Source organism: Neomonachus schauinslandi, chromosome 10 (assembly GCF_002201575.2).
Source record: "Neomonachus schauinslandi chromosome 10, ASM220157v2, whole genome shotgun sequence".
In the NCBI taxonomy this organism is placed as follows: Eukaryota; Metazoa; Chordata; class Mammalia; order Carnivora; family Phocidae; genus Neomonachus; species Neomonachus schauinslandi.
Genome location: NC_058412.1, coordinates 20,328,961 through 20,346,444, shown reverse-complemented (window position 1 = coordinate 20,346,444; position 17,484 = coordinate 20,328,961). Strand labels below are relative to the sequence as shown.

The following is a 17,484-nucleotide window of genomic DNA, read 5'->3' as shown; positions in this document are numbered from 1 at the left end:
CCGGGGTCCTGGGATCGAGCCCCGCATCGGGCTCCCTGCTCTGCGGGAAGCCTGCTTCTCCCTCTCCCACTCCCCCTGCTTGTGTTCCCTCTCTCGCTGTGTCTCTCTCTGTCAAATAAATAAAAAATCTTAAAAAGAAAAAATTTATGTTGTCTTAACCTAAGTTTCATGATTATAAATAATCGTAAAATAAGGGGCGCCTGGGTGGCTCAGTTGGTTAAGTGACTGCCTTTGGCTCAGGTCATGATCCCGGAGTCCTGGGATCGAGTCCCACATTGGGCTCCCGGCTCAGCGGGGAGCCTGCTTCTCCCTCTGACCCTCTCCCCTCTCATGCTGTTTTTCTCTCTCTCTCTCTCACTCTCGCTCTCTAATAAATAAATAAAATCTTTAAAAAAATAATCTCAAAATAAATTTGTGTTGTAGAGGCCATATAATAGCAAACTAGTAGTAATACTAAAATTTGGTGGAGAGGGGAGCATGGCAGGGTTGGTCTTAGAATATTTGGCCTGGGTATTAAGGGATGATGGATAAGCAGGTGAATATGGGTAAGGGCATTTTAAGCAGAGGGAAGAGCCGAAAAGAGGGAAGATTAAAAAAATGCAGGGAATGTTTGATGCATGGCTAATTTACCTGTGAGTATCATAAAGTATAGTGAAAGATAAGGCCAGGAAAGGTAGATTGGGGCCAAAATATGGAGAGTTGTAGAAGTTGGGCTGACAACTATTTTTATTCTAGGAGCAGTAGAGAATTTTTATGCAGGAGATAACATCACATCTGTATTTGAGCAGTTTGGGTCATTTGTAGGATTTATTGTTAGAGGGGTTTTGAGGGTTAGAGTAGGGCTGTCTTGAATTAAAAGGGTGTGGGGAGGTATACATTTTCTTCATATCATTCAGATTTTTTTCTCATTTTATATCTATTCTACCTACACCTATCCCATTTACAGTTCTCCAGCAGAAGCCTTTACTGAAGTTTTGCTAGTCTTCTGAAGTTTTCACACATACAGGAGGTTGTGGAATGCTGTTCAGCACAACAAAATGTTACTATGCTTGACATGAAAAAAGCAAAACTTTCCCAGTTACTCTAGCTCATGTTGATTTTTCTTATTTCTGGATTCCTGAGTGATTCTTCTTTCCATACCACTGTCCTCTGTACCCCTGGTCTTCAGGTTTGGGCAGGTGGTAAATCAGTCAGGTCTGTGTGTTGCACAACTCCCAAGAATGGCTCCATACTGTGTTCTATGTGAATACTGTTCCCTGGAGTCAAATACCGCAGTAGCTTTCGGGTACATGCTGCTCTTTGTGAAAACACCATTAAATATCGATTATTTCCCATTTTTTCATTTAGTACTGGATTTGCTTCATGTGTATTTGCCAGGTTTGTTTTCTAGCTGACAAGATGTAGCAAATGACACAGATTTAATGAAAATGATTGTTTTAACTTTCTGTGGACCTCCCACCAGGAATTTGTAGATGAATTCAAGGGGTTTTGAAAGTTGTCTATGAAGGATATTTAAGTTTTAATGCTTTAAAGCTAATCTTAAAAGTTGTGTGAGCATGTTTGTGATTTGAATTGTGTGTGCCTTGAAACACTATAATTTGTAAATGGCTTTATTATACTTCGTATCATTTTTAGATATTTTCTTAATATGTATTTAATCAAACATTTTTGTCAGTCTTCTTAATTACCTAGATGAGGTTTGACCATTTTATACATTTACTTCACTTTATTGTTTGTGAACTTTGTTTCAGAGTTAGGATTATTGTATTATTTTTTTACTTTATTGAGATTTATTTATTATTGAAAAATAATTAACATACAATATTGTATTAGTTTCAGTTGTACAACAGTGATTCAGTATTTATATATATTATGAAATGTATATAATTTGTCATCATACAGAGTTTTTACACTATCATTGACAGCATTCTCTATGCTCTACATTATATCCCTTTGTCTTATTTACTTTACAACTAGAAGATTGTACTTCTTAATCCTCTTCACCTGTTTGGCCCAGCCCCACTCCCCTTCCTGCTGGCAACCGTCAGTTTGTCGTCTATATCTATGGGTCTGTTTCTCTTTGTTTTGTTGGTTGGGAAATCATACGGTATTTGTCTTTGCATTATTTCACTTAGCATAATACTGTTTAGGTCCATCCATGTTGAAATTTAAAATAAATATATTTTAGTTATAGTAATATATAATAGGTTTCCTTCATTTTGCAAAAGTTTCATTAATTATTTAAATTATAGAAATAATATTCACTTGGAAAAAATTACTTATTTTGTTATTTCCTTCTAGTCTTTGATACATTTTTTTCTGTGTGGTTGTAATTAGTCTCTCAGTTTCTATTCTGCTTTTTCATGTTAAAAAATACTTTTATGGGGGCACCTGGGTGGCTCAGTCGTTAAGCGTCTGCCTTCGGCTCAGGTCATGATCCCAGGGTCCTGGGATCGAGCCCCGCATCGGGCTCCCTGCTCGGCGGGAAGCCTGCTTCTCCCTCTCCCACTCCCCCTGCTTGTGTTCCCTTGCTCGCTGTGTCTCTCTCTGTCAAATAAATTAAAAAAAAAAAAAATCTTAAAAAAAAAAAAACTTTTATGTGTCATTTTGTGGTGTTGCTAATAATAACCCTTTTTTATGGCTGAAGAATATTCCATTAAGTGGTTACATCATAAATGCTCAACAGTATTAAAATTAGAAAACTTAAAATGGCCACTTTAATGCTGTAGGGACTATCTTTTTATTTTCTACTTACACAGAGCCCTGGTACCTCACTCCAGTATTTTGATTTAGAAGTTTATTTTAAAAATTACCGTGCAGTAAAAAAATTGACCTTTTTGTTACATGGTTGTGTGAATTTAAAACATGTAACCACCACCACTATAGTCAGGTACGAGCCAGGAAACTCTTCTTGCTATCCTGCTATAGTTACCCTCCACTTGTCCCTAACCCTTGGCAACCACTGATCCGTTCTTCATCACTAGTTTTGTCTTTTGAGAATATTATATAAATGGTATCATTTAGCCTATGACCTTTTGAGACTGGGTTTCTTTTTCTTTTTTTTTTTTTTTAATTTTTATTCTTATGTTAATCCCCATACATTACATCATTAGTTTTAGATGAAGTGTTCCATGATTCATTGTTTGTGCATAACACCCAGTGCTCCATGCAGAATGTGCCCTCCTCAATACCCACCACCAGGATAACCCATCCTCCCACCCCCCTCCCCGAGACTGGGTTTCTTTAATTCACTTTAATGCCTTTGAGATTCATCTATGTTGTTTTGTGTATTAATAGTTCATTCCTTTTTATTGCTGAGTGGTATTTCATTGTGCTGATGTATAATGGTTTATCCATTCACTGTTGAGGAATGTTGTTTCTGTTTTGGCAAATAAGAATGGAGTTGCAATAAATATTTGTGGGCAGACTCTCCTCTGAACGTTAAGTTTTCATTTTTCTAGTGTAAATACCCAGAAGTGGGATTGCTGCATGATTGGTAAGTGTATGTCTACCTTTGTAAGAAACTGGGAAATTTTCAGAGTGGCTATATCCTTTTGCATTCCCATCAGCAGTCTATTTGAAATGCAGTTGTTCTTCATCCTTGCTAGTGCTTGGTACTGTCAGCATTTTTTTATTTTAGGCCATTTTTTTGGTTTTGTTTTTTAGAGATTTTATTTATTTGAGAGAGAGAGCGAGAGAGCGAGAACGTGAGCGGGGGAGGGGCAGCGGGAGAGGGAGAAGTAGACCCAGACACACACACACACCACCCGCCCAAGCAGGGAGCCTGATGTCACAAAGGATACCAGGATCCTGAGAGCCAAAGGCAGATGCTTAACCCACTGAGCCACCCTGGCGCCCCTATTTTAGCCATTCTAATATGTGTGTAGTGGTAAATCATTGTGATTTTGATTTCCCTATGGCTTATGTTGTTGAGCATCTTTTTTTTCTTTCTTCCTTTTTGTTAACTGAACTAAGTGTCTTTACTGGGGAAAGCCAGGATTACAAGGGGCGACTTAAGAGTTGGCACTGGCACCCTTTTTCTTGCCAAAGATGGGCACAACGTTGACAAAGCATCGGTTGTATTGCATCCGCCACTTGGCTCGGCCTGTCTTCTTTTCCTTGTTTGGCCACCTTGGGAGTCTCCCCTCTTACTTTCCCAGCACAGGCCAGGGAACCATGGACTTTCCCTTCAAGCCTGCGGCCGGCTACTTCCACGGTGGTCAGAGCCTCCACTCCACACTGACCCAGGGTAGCCTCATCCTCTAGAGATGTGCCTGCCAGGAACACTACTTGATCTTGTGGAGCAGTGCCCTCCAGCGAAGCTACATGAGCCTTGATCTGGGCGACTGTCTCCTGCCCAGTCACCTTGAGGGTGTGGAGCTCCTGGGTGCAAAGAGCTGCATGTCGGAGACAGAACTGCGGCTACCGCAGCTGCTACCGCACAGATGGAGTGACGACAGAGGAGGCGGCAAGGGTGCTGCGTCCTCACCGCCTGCCGTGGGCCACGTCACTCTTGAGCATCGTTCTATATGCTTATTTTCCAGCTGTATATCGTCTTTGTTGAAGTGTCCGTGAAAGTCTTCTGCCCACTGTTTAACTGGGTTGTTTATTGTTCTGCTGATGGGATTTGAGAATTCTGTGTGTATACTGGGTACAAATCCTTTGATGGATGTGATTTGCAGATTTCTTTTCTTTTTTTTTTTTTAAGATTTTATTTATTCGTAAGAGAGAGAGAGAGAGAGGCAGAGGGAGAAGCAGGCTCCCTGCTGAGCAGGGAGCCTGATGCGGGACTCGATTCCAAGATCCTGGTATCATGACCTGAGCTGAAGGCAGACGCTTAACCATCTGAGCCACCCAGGCGCCCCGCAGATATTTTTTTTTCTGATTATAGGGGAAAGCATTCCGTCTTTGATAGTTAAGTGTACTAGCCATAGGTTTTTTGTAAACAATTGTCAGGTTGAAGAAGCTCCCTTTTATCTTTATATTTATTTATTTATTTTTTAAGATTTTATTTATTTATTTGTCAGAGAGAGAGCACACACAAGCAGGGGGAGGAACAGGTAGAGGGAGAAGCAGGCTCCCAGCTGAGAAGGGAGCCCGATGCGGGACTCGATCATAGGACCCTGAGATCATGACCTGAGCTGAAGGGAGACGCTTAAACGACTGAGCCACCCAGGCACCCCCTTTTATCTTTGGTTTACCAAGAGTTTTTGTTATGAATGGATGTTGAATTTTGTCCGATGCTTTTTCTGACTCAATTGCTAGGATCATTTTGCTTTTAAGTTTTAGACTATTAATATGGTGGATGACATTGATTTTCGAAGTTTGAATTGGCTTTGCATTCCTGGGGCAAAAAATAGTTAACCTGGTGGTGGTGTATTACGCTTTTTATATATAGCTGGATTTGCTACTATTTCACTGAGGATATTTATAGTTCTGTTCATGAGGGATATTAATCTGTAGTTTTCTTCTATTGTCTGTGTCTGGGTTTTGATATCAGGATAATGCTGGCCTCATAAAAATCAGTTGGGAAGTCTTCCTCCCCTATTCTGTTTCTTTTTTTTTAAAGATTTTATTTATTTCTTTGACAGAGAGAGACACAGCGAGAGAGGGAACACAAACAGGGGGAGTGGGAGAGGGAGAAGCAGGCCTCCCGCGGAGCAGGAAGCTCGATGTGGGGCTTGATCCCAGGACCCTGGGATCACGACCTGAGCCGAAGGCAGACGCTTAACGACTGAGCCACCCAGGCGCCCCTTTATTTAAAAATAAATAATAATTTTTATTATTTATTTTATTTATTTTTTTAAAAGATTTTACTTATTTATTTGACATTGAGGGAGACAGCGAGAGAGGGAACACAAGCAGGGGGAGTGGGAGAGGGAGAAAGAAGCAGGCTTCCCGCAGAGCAGGGAACTCGAAGTGGAGCTCAATCCCAGAATCTGGGATCATGACTTGAGCTGAAGGCAGACAACGACTGAGCCACCCAGGCGCCCCAAGGGTTCTTTGTATATATTGCATGCATAGAAGTCTCTCTTTTTAAAGATTTTATTAATTTGAGAGAGAGACAGAGGGAGCACAAGCAGGGGAGGAGAGGCAGAGAGAGAGAGGGAGAAGCAGGCTTCCCGCTGAGCAGGGTGCCTGATGCAGGGCTTGATCCCAGGACCCTGGAATCGTGACCTGAGCCTAAGGCCGACAGATGCTTAACCATCTGAGCCACCTAGGCACCCCCCATACAAGTCTCTTATCAGATACATCATTTGAAATCCATTCTGTGGATTGTTTTTTCACTTTCTGTGTTTGTTTTTAAGAGTTTATTTTTTTATTTTTTAAAAGATTTTATTTGTCAGAGAGAGAGGGAACAGAAGCAGGGGGAGTGGGAGAGGGAGAAGCAGGCTTCCCGCTGATCGGGGATCCTGATGTGGGGCTCCATCCCAGGACCCTGGGATCATGACCCGAGCCGAAGGCAGACGCTTAACTGACTGGAGCCACCCAGGCACCCCTAAAGACTTTATTTTTAGGTTATCTCTATACCCAATATGGGGCTTGAACTCACAATCCTGAGATCAATAATCTCATGCTCTCAGCAGCTGAGCCAGCCAGGTACCCCTGTTTTTTCACCTTCTTGATATGTCCTTTCACATACAAAAATTTAAATTTTGAGTAAAGTTTTTTGTTTGTTTGTTTGCTTTCCCCCCCAATCATTAGGTAATTTCTGTTTCTCTGTTTTCATGTTCACTTCCTCCTCTATTGATTTGTTCAGTGAGGTGTTTTTTTGTTTGTTTGGTTGTTTTTCAGTTCTAAAATTTCCATTTGGTTTTTCTTTATATTCTACTTTGTGTCTTCCTCTTCAAGACTGTTTACCTTTATTTGAAGCATTTTTATGATAAGTGCTTTTAAGTCTTTGCGAAACATTTCCCGTCTGCGTTATCTTGTTGCTTCTATCTTTTGATTTTCTTTCCCAAGCAAGTTGAGGTTTTCCTGGGTCTTGCTATACCAAGTAAATTTAGATTGTAATTGATACTCTGTGTCTTGTTTAAGTTTAATGGAGAATGTTAATAGTTTTGTTTTAGCAAACAGTTGACTGAATTGTGTTTAGGCTTCAAGTTTTGACCAGCCTTCTGTGGGTTGTTGTCTCAATGTCAGTTAAGTCTTCAAAGACTTTTGACTGCTATTTGAATTTGTCCTTTGTGTGAACCAAGATAGTAGTATCTGGGATTTGGGTGGTGGTCTTCCCTATGGGTTGTGAAACTATGGCCTGTGGGCCAGATGCAGTTCACTGCCTATTTTTATAAATAAGATTTTATTGGAACACAGCCATGCCCACTTGTTGGTATTTTTTGTGGCTGCTTTCATACTTTATTGGTCACAGTTGAACAGTTGTGACAGAGACTGTTAGTTCCACAAAACCTAAAATATTTAGTGTTTGGCCCGTTGTAGAAAAGTTTTGCTGACCCCAATCTACCCTATAGTTCAGTTCTCAAAGTCTATCTATTCTGTTTTAGAATCTAGTCCACGTATGCACAGTTCAGGTGTTAGCTGAGGAGTTCGTTCACAACTTTAAGGGGTCACTTTCCTGAGTTCTTTTGTCTGATTCCTTGGAACTCCCATTTTTCATCTTTGGCCAGAAATTTTCTTTATTCCACTCTGTGTTTTTCCTACAACTGTGTCCCCCTTGGGCTAAGCAGCAGGAAACAAGAGAGGCTAAAAGAGCAATGGGGTTTTGTCTCATTCTCTTGGTACCATAACTCCTCTGATATGGAGGGGAAGGTTTCTCTCCTTTGAGAGTTTTAAGCACCTACTTAACTCTGTTGCTTTTGTTGCCACAGAATTACTTGGGGTTTGAGGTATGAGAGAACAAGGAAAATTAAAAATAAAAGTAAGAAAGAAAATGGGGGGAAATTCTTGCTTTGTTGCTGAGCATTAGGAGACTCCTATCCTAATGGAACTATCTACACTGATGCCTGTATCCAGGTTTTGGGCTGTGTTGAGTTCACTTTGAGAAATACCCGGAGGGGGAAATTTGCTATCAATGCCAGTTGGTGGTATTTTGAATTCTGGTCTTCTCCAATCTATCTGCTACCATTCACTTTGTTGGATTTGATTTGTTAATATTTTGTTAAGGATTTTTGCATCTATGTTAATGAGAGATAATGATCTGTAGGTTTTTTTCCATTCTGGTTTTGGTATTAGGGTATTGCTGACCTCAGAATGAGTTAGGAAGTATTCCTTCTGCTTCTGTCTTCTGGAAAGGATTGTAGAGAATTGGTATAATTTCTTTCTTTCTTTCTTTCTTTTTTTTAAAGATTTTATTTATTTATTTGACAGAGACAGCAAGAGAGGGAACACAAGCAGGACGAGTAGGAGAGGGAGAAGCAGGCTTCCCGCTGAGCAGGGAGCCCGATGCGGGGCTCCATCCCAGGACGATCCCAGGGCCCTGGGATCGTGACCTGAGCCGAAGGCAGCCGCTTAACAACTGAGCCACCCAGGCACCCCTAAATAAATAATGTTTAGTAGAATTCACCAGTGAACCAGCGTGGGCCTGGTGTTTTCTGTTTTGGAAGGTTATTATTTATTCTATTTCTTTAAAAGATAAAGGCCTATTCAGATTGTCATTTTCTTCTTGTGTTTTGACAGATTATGTCTTTCAGGGAATTGGTCCATTTCATCTAGGTTATCAAATTTGTGGGCATTGAGTTCTTCATAATGTTCTTTTATTATCCTTTCAGTGTCCATGGGATCTGTAATGATGTCCTCTCTTTCCCTTGTAATACTAGTAATTTGTGTCTTCTTTTTTTCTTAGCTTTAGGTTTATTGATTTATTGATTTTTCAGAGGACCAGCTTTTGGTTTTACTAATTTTCTCTATGATTTCCTGTTTTAAGTTTCACAGATTATTGCTCTCATTTTTATTATTTCTTTTTTTAAAGAAGATTTTATTTATTTATTTTTAAAAGATTTTATTTATTTGTCAGTAAGATTGAGAGGGAGAACAAGCAGTGGGAGCGGCAGGCCGAGCAGGCCACCCAGGCGCCCCTAGTTCATAATATTTTAAAATTTCTTTTGAGATTTCCTCTTTAGCCTGTGTATTATTTAAAAGTGTGTTGTTTAGGGGCGCCTGGGTGGCTCAGTTGTTAAGCGTCTGCCTTCGGTTCAGGTCATGATCCCAGAGCCCTGGGATCGCCCTGGGATCGAGCCCCGCATTGGACTCCCTGCTCAGCGGGAAGCCTGCTTCTCCCTCTCCCACTCCCCCTGCTTGTGTTCCCTCTCCCACTGTCTCTCTCTCTGTCAAATAAATAAATAAATAAAAATCTTAAAAAAAAAGTGTGTTGTTTAATCTCCATGTATTTTGGGACTGTGTCTTTTTTTCTTTTTTTTTTTTAAAGATTTATTTATTTGACAGAGAGAGAGAGAGCGCGAGAGCAGGAACACAAGCAGGGGGAGTGGGAGAGGGAGAAGCAGGCTTCCCGCGGAGCAGGGAGCCCGATGCGGGGCTTGATCCCAGGACCCTGGGATCATGACCTGAGCCGAAGGCAGACGCTTAACGAATGAGCCACCCAGGCGCCCTTTTTCTTTCTTTTAATGGCTGTGGTTTTTAAAATTTTTTTAAGTTTTTTTATTTTTTTAAGTGAGCTCTAGACCCAACATGGGGCTTGAATTTACAACCCCGAGATCAAGAGTTGCATGCTCTACTGACTGCCAGCCAGGTGTCTCTAGCTATCTTTCTGTTATTGATTTCTAGTTTTAATTCCACTGTGGCCCAAGAACAGATGTAGCATGATTTCTGTTCTTTTAAATTTATTAAGATGTATTTTACGACTCAAAGTATGCTGTATTTTGGTGCATGCTCCATGTGAGCATGAGAAGAAGCCATTTACTTTGCAGAATCCTCAGCTGCTCCTTTCATTCTGCTCAAGTTTTATAGCTACATTCCAGTGGGAGTGACAGGATGGAATATATTTACCCCATCTTACCTGGAATTGGGATGCATCCCTATTTTTGGAGTATTTCTTTTGGGGAGATCAGAAATATGGTTGTTTATAATTTGCTCTTTGACATACTGCCTTTTTTAAGGGTTGTACCAATTTATATTGATTGCTACCAAGAATGTATCTGATCACCAGTTTTGCCACATAGTAGATACATTTTAGGGCTAACGTTTTTTGTTTAGAAGTTTCGAGATAGTTGGGAAGTTAAATTATAATGAAATTATATTGTCTTACATGGCTGTAAAAGGTTTTTTGGTTTTTTTTTAAGATTTTATTTATTTGACAGAGAGATAGCAAGAGAGGGAACACAAGCAGGGGGAGTGGGAGAGGGAGAAGCAGGCTTCCTGCTGAGCAGGGAGCCCGATGCGGGGCTTGATCCCAGGACCCTGGGATCATGACCTAAGCTGAAGGCAGATGCTCAACCGACTGAGCCACCCAGGTGCCCCATAAACCTGTATTTTTGTTGTTGTTGTTGTTACCCCTTCTTCCTTTACCAACTCCCCTCTTAACACTAGTTCTGTTTTGTTTTTTTAAATTTCCGCTTGGAAGTAGACAAAATGGAGATGAAGGTATGGCTGTGAAGTGAAGGAAGGCGCTAAACTGACATACTCCGGGGGCGGGGTGGCAGGAACATTTTCTTCTGAAACCTTTTCTTGTTTTCTCCATGTAGGGTAAGAGATTTAGGCGGAGACCAAGGATGATAGTATCATTATAAATATCGTCAGTTTTTTTTTAAGATTTTATTTATTTGAGAGAGAGAGAGAGCCTGCGAAGAGCACCAGCAGGGGGATGGGCAGAGGGAAAGGGAGCAGCACACTCCCCACTGAGCAGGGAGCCTGATGCAGGGCACGATCCCAGAACCCTGAGATCATGACCTGAGCTGAAGGCAGATGCTTAACAGACTGAGCCACCCAGCTGCCCCTAAATATTGTGAATTTTAAAAAGTCAGGTCTTTAGATTTGTAAGCTAATGGAAGGAGCAGTTCTTGGCGAATATCTTAGGTTGGCTTAGGTTAGGATCAATGTGCAAACACTCTATCTTACTGTCATATCTTCGGAGATTCAGTATATGGAACATTTGATTGATTTAAATATTTATTGAGGACTTATATGTCAGGCATCATTCTGAGATCTGTGGATGTAGGAGTGAACAAATGAGGGAAAAAAAAATCCCTGTCAGCATGAAACTTTACAATATGTGGGTGGGGTAGAAAACAGGCAACATAGTAAATACATAAATTATATACATATTATGTTAGTGATAAATGCTGTGGGGAAGAGGATAGCAGCATGGCTGGGGAATGCTGAGCTGGGATTGGAGTGGTTTGCAATTTTAATTGGGTATTCAAGGAAACCCTCCCTGAGAAGTTGACCTTCTTTTTTTTTAAAGATTTTATTTATTTATTTGACAGAGAGAGACACAGCGAGAGAGGGAACACAAGCAGGGGGAGTGGGAGAGGGAGAAGCAGACTCTCTGTGGAACTGGGAGCCCGATGCGGGCCTCAATCCCAGGACCCCGGGATCATGACCTGAGCCGAAGGCAGACGCTTAACGACTGAGCCACCCAGGTGCCCCTTTAATTTTTTTTTTTAAGATTTTTATTTATTTGAAAGAGACACACAGCAAGAGAGGGAACAGAAGCAGGGGGAGTGGGAGAGGTAGAAGCTGACTTTATGCTGAGCAGGGAGCTGGATGGACCCTGGGATCATGATCTGAGCCCTAGGCAGACGCTTAACTGACCGAGCCACCCAGGCGCCACTAAGAATATTTTTTAAAAGAGAAGTGTAACATTAAAAAAGTGGTATAACATATTAGTAGATGTTACAATGTATTGCAAAGGTACGGTGATTAAAGCAACATGGCACTGATGTGTGTCTAGACAAGACTGGTAAATAGTATAGATAGGAATATCCAGAGATTGTGACATATATTTAACAATTCAGTATATAGGTAGTGTTGAGAAACCTAATCATCTTGGGGGAAAAAAAAAAAATATATATATATATATATATCTGCCTTCTATCACACACGAAAACAAATTATAGGAGGGTTGACATTTTTAATGTAAAAAAAAAAATGAAGCTTTGAAACTAGATGTCAGTAAATGAATATTTGCTTTGTAATGGGGAAATGGATGGTGGATGTAGGCATGGAGAAACGTATATGTATACAATAAAAGTAATAAATGCTCTTGGCAAAAATTCCAAACATTTAAGGGTATAAAGAGTTTTACAGGGGCGCCTGGGCGGCTCAGTCAGTTAAGTGTCTGCCTTTGGCTCAGGTCATGATCCTGGGGTCCTGGGATTGAGCCCCGCATCCTTCTCCCTCTCATTCTGCCCCTCCCCCTGGTTGTGCGCACGTGCTCTCTCAAGTAAATAAAGAAAATCTTAAAAAAAAAAAAAAAAGACTTTTACATCTCCAACTGTTTCCAGAAGTGAATATTGATAATGGCTTCTAAGATGTAAGGCCAGAAATTTTCTTTCCATATATATAATTCCACCCCCAACAAGTTTAGAGAGTAAGCAGTTAAACTACTATATATAATTCTGCAACTTAGATTTTTCACTTAGTAGTGTGGGACTGTTGGGGCGCTTGGGTGCCTTGGGCTCAGGTCATGATCCCAGGGTCCTGGGATCGAGCCCCGCATTGGGCTCCCTGCTCGGCGGGAAGCCTGCTTCTCCCTCTCCCACTCTCCCTGCTTGTGTTCCCTCTCTCGCTGTGTCTCTCTCTGTCAAATAAATAAATAAAATCTTTTTTAAAAAAATAGTGTGAGACTGTTTTCACATATCTGCTCAGAGTGCTGCATTGTTCTTTGTCCTCACAATATTTCTTTTTTTTTTTTTAAGATTTTATTTTTTTAGAGAGCGAGTGAGAGAGAAACAGCATGAGAGGGGAGAGGGTCAGAGGGAGAAGCAGGCTCCCCACTGAGCCAGGAGCCCGATGTGGGACTCGATCCCAGGGTCCCGGGATCATGACCCGAGCCGAAGGCAGACGCTTAACCATCTGAGCCACCCAGGCGCCCTGTCCTCACAATATTTCATTATGAAAAATTTAAAATGCAGCTGAGTTGAAAGTTTTACAGAGAATACCCGTATACCCACCACCTAGAGTCTGTTATTAACATTTACTATTTATGCATCTATCCATATTGCTCTTTTTAAAAAATTGTGGTAAAATACATATAGTTTACATGAATGTGCAGTTCAGGGGCCTCCTGAATGCAGTTGGTTGAGCATCTGACTCTTGATTTTGGTCTGGGTTATATTCTCAGGGTCGTGAGTTCGAGCCCCAAGTCAGGTCAGTCTGTGCGCTCAGCAGGGAGTCTGCTTGAGATTCTCCCTCTCTCCCTCCCCTGCCCCCTCCCCCGTTTTCTCTCTCTCTCAAATAAATAAATAGATTTTAAAAAACGTGTGCAGTTCACTAGTGTTAAATATATGCACATTGTCGTGTCATGAATTTCTAAAACTTTCCCAACTTATAAAACTGATATTTTGTACTCATTATACAATTCCTCATTCCTCCACCCCTGCAGTACCTGGAAGCCAGCATTCTGTTTTCCATTTCTATCAATTGGACTACTCTAGAGACTTTGTATAAGTGAAATCTTACAATGTTTGTCATTTCATGTTTCACATTTTTGTTTCTTAAGATTTTATTTATTTGAGAGAGAGAGGGAGAGGGGGAAGCAGACTCCCTGCCGAGCAGGGAGCCTAATGTGGGGCTCAATCCCAGGACCCTGAGACCATGACCTGAGCCGACGGCAGATGCTTAACAGACTGAGCCACACCGGTGCCCCTATGATTCACTTTTTTTATGTAGTATAATGTCCTCAAGGTTCATCACATTGTAGCATGTGTCAGAATTTCCTTCTTAAGGCCAAATAGTATTCCATTGTATGTGTACATCACATTTTGTTTATTCATCTGCAATGGACGCTTCTATGTTTTGGCTATTTGATAATGCTGCTGTGAACATGGGTATACACATATCTCTTCGACACCCTGCTTTTGGTACTTTTGGATATGTAACCAGAAGTGATATTGCTAGATTCATATTATAATTCTATTTTTATTTTTATTTTTTATTTTTTATTTTTTTTTTAAGATTTTATTTATTTATTTGACAGAGAGAGACACAGCGAGAGAGGGGACACAAGCAGGGGGAGTGGGAGAGGGAGAAGCAGGCTTCCCGCGGAGCAGGGAGCCCGATGCGGGGCTTGATCCCAGGACCCTGGGATCATGACCTGAGCCGAAGGCAGACGCTTAACGACTAAGCCACCCAGGCGTCCCTATAATTCTATTTTTAATACTTTGTGGAACCACTATACTATTTTACATCAACAGTGCACAGGGGTTCCAATTTTTCTACATCCTCATCAACACTTGTTATTTTCTGTTTTTGTTCTTGTTTGTTTTTTGAAAGCAGCCATACTAGTGGATATGATGTGATACTGCATTGTGGTTTTGATTTGCAATTCCCTAATGATTAGGATGTTGAACATCTTTTCATATGCTTGTTGGCCATTTGTTTTTCTTTTTTGGAGAAATGTCTGTTCAAATCCTTTGCCCATTTTTGAATTGAGTTGTTTGGTTTCTTTGTTGAGTTGTAGGAGTTCTTTATATACTCTGGATACTAATTTTTTTTTTTTATAGTTTCAAGTTTTAATTTAAATTCCAGTTAACACTGGGGCGCCTGGGTGGCTCAGTTGTTAAGCGTCTGCCTTCGGCTCAGGTCATGATCCCAGGGTCCTGGGATCGAGCCCCGCATCTCGGGCTCCCTGCTCCGCGGGAAGCCTGCTTCTCCCTCTCCCACTCCTGCTGCTTGTGTTCCCTCTCTCGCTGTGTCTCTCTCTGTCAAATAAATAAATAAAATCTTTAAAAAAAAAATAAATTCCAGTTAACATACAGTGTAATATTAGTTTCAGGAGTAGAATTTAGTGTGTCACCACTTACATATAACACCCAGCACTTACCACAAAAAGTGCCCTCCTTAATACCCATCACCCATTTAATCCATCCTACCACCCACCTCCCTTCCAGCAACCCTCAGTTTGTTTTCTATAGTTAAGAGTCTGTTTTATAGTTTGCCTCTCTCCACCCCCCATGTTCATCTGTTTCGTTTCTTAAATTCTATATATGAATGAAATCATACAGTATTTGTCTTTCTCTAACTTACTTCGCTTAGTATAATACATTCTAGCTTCATCTACATTGTTGCAAATGGCAAGATTTCATTATTTTTGATGGCTTAGTAATATTCCGTATGTATGTGTACGCACACACATACACACATACCTTATCAGTCCATCAGTCATTGGACACTTGGTCTGTTTCTGTAATTTGGCTGTTGTAGATAATGGTGCTGTAAACATCGGGGTGCATGTGTCCCTTCAAATCAGTGTCTGTGTGTGTTTTAAGTAGGCTCCATACCCAGTGTGGAGCCCAACACAGGGCTTGAATTAATGACTCTGAGATCAGGACCTCAGCTGAGATCAAGAGTCAGACGCTTAACTGACTGACCCACCCAGGTGCCTCTCAAATCAGTATTTTTGTATCCTTTAGGTAAATACATAGTAGTGCAATTCCTGGATCATAGGGTATTCTATTTTTAATTTTTTGAGGAACCTCCATACTGTTTTCCAGAGTGGCTGCCACCAACAGTGTAAGAGGGTTTCCGTTTCTCCACATCCTCGTCAACATCTGTTATTTCCTGTTTTGTTATAATTTTAGCCATTCTGACAGTTGTGAGGTGATATCATTGTAGTTTCAATTTGCATTTCCCTGATGATGAGTAATGTTGAACATCTTTTCATATGTCTGTTAACCATCTATCTGTATGTCTTCTTTGGGAAAAAAAATGTGGAATGCTTCACGAATTTGCATGTCCTCCCTAATCTTCTCTGTATCATTGCAATTTTGGTATATGTGCTGCTGAAATGAACACTATTCTGAATATTAACTCTTTAACATATATGATTTGCAAATATTTTCTCCCATTCTATAGGGGCTTTTCACTGGTGATTGTGTCCCTTGATGCATACGTTTTAAATTTTGATGTAGTTCAATTTGTCTCTTTTTATTTTTGTTATCGGTTCTTTTGATGTCTACATTGCTCTTTTTGATGGTGACGTATTCCCCTTTTATTTGGTTAATTATCAACCTATTTTACTAATTACTTCTTGGAATTTAGGCCATTCCAGTTTTATGATGTTGCAAAAATATTTTCAGTAAATGTTGTACATATTTATTTGTGTTCTGGTAAGAATATAGCCATAGAATTAATTTTTATATTGGAATTGATGGGTCAAAGATATATCCATCCAGGACTGGGGAGTGCCAAATTGTGCTTCAAAAGGATTGTACCATTTTATAGCAATGGATGACAGTATCTGCTCCCCATACCCTGACAAATAATGGGCTTTTCAGTTCTTTTCACTTTGGCAAACTCTGTACGTGAAAAAAAAAATTGGTTTTGATTTCGATTTCTGTATTTATGGTTTTATGGCTGTGGTTGAACATCTTTGTAATGTTTACTGACCACTTGTATTTTTTTCTCTGAACTATCCTTTTATTCCTTTGCCAGTTCTTTTTAAATTGTTTTTCTCATTTATAACAACTTTTCTTTTTTTTTTTTTTAATTTTTAAGATTTAATTTATTTGAGAGGTGCCTGGGTGGCTCAGATGGTTGGGCGTCTTGGCTTGGGTCATGATCCTAGGGTCCTGGGATTGAGCCCCGTGTCGGGCTTCCTGCTCAACGGGGAGCCTGCTTCTCCCTCTCCTTCTCCTGCTCTCCGTGCTTGTGCTCTCTCGCTCTCTCTGTTAAATAAATAAATACAGTCTTTTAAAAAAAAAAAGATTTTATTTATTCGAGAGGGAGAGGGAGAAGCGGGCTGCCCGCTGAGCCTGGGATCATGGCCTGAGCTGAAGGCAGACACTTACCCGACTGAGCTACCCAGGCACCTCTATAACAGCTTTTTCTGTGTGTGGTATATTTTCCAATTTTTTTTCCTACTTTTTCTTTAGACTTTGTTTATGGGTTTGTGTGTGTACATGTGCATACACGTGCATACGTATGGTACCAAGTTTTTCATTTTTATGTAGTCACATTTGGTAATATTTTTCTTCCTGTTGCCCTGGTTTTGTGTCATTCTGTGCAAAGCATTCTTAACAAAAGCAGAATCCATAAGGTATAAGATTTGACTGCATGAAAATGAAAAAACTTTTGTGGGTCAAAATAATACTTGGACATGATAGAAAATGTGGGGAGGGTTAAAAGGAAAAAAAATCACCCATTGACCTACTAACCAGTGGCAACCACCATTGGTATTTCAGCTTAATTTTTTTCATTTTTTCCCCCCTCCTAATTGAACCTCGTTTTGGTTTGTGGAGAATTATTAGTATGTGACAAGGTCAGTGACCTTGAGATAACACTGGGCTTACTAATTGTGGAGGAAGGATGGCTCTTAACTTCTTGCATGAACTCTTAGCAGTTCACTAGACG

General features: G+C 40.5%; 1 protein-coding gene and 1 pseudogene across 1 annotated transcript in view; one reads left to right on the top strand and one right to left on the bottom strand.

The window, feature by feature from the left end:
• ASXL2 (ASXL transcriptional regulator 2) overlaps positions 1–17,484 on the top strand; it is a 132,004-nt gene that overhangs the window by 13,882 nt on the left and 100,638 nt on the right. The gene's annotated exons all lie outside the window — the stretch shown is intronic.
• LOC123326089 lies at positions 15,837–15,927 on the bottom strand (annotated as a pseudogene).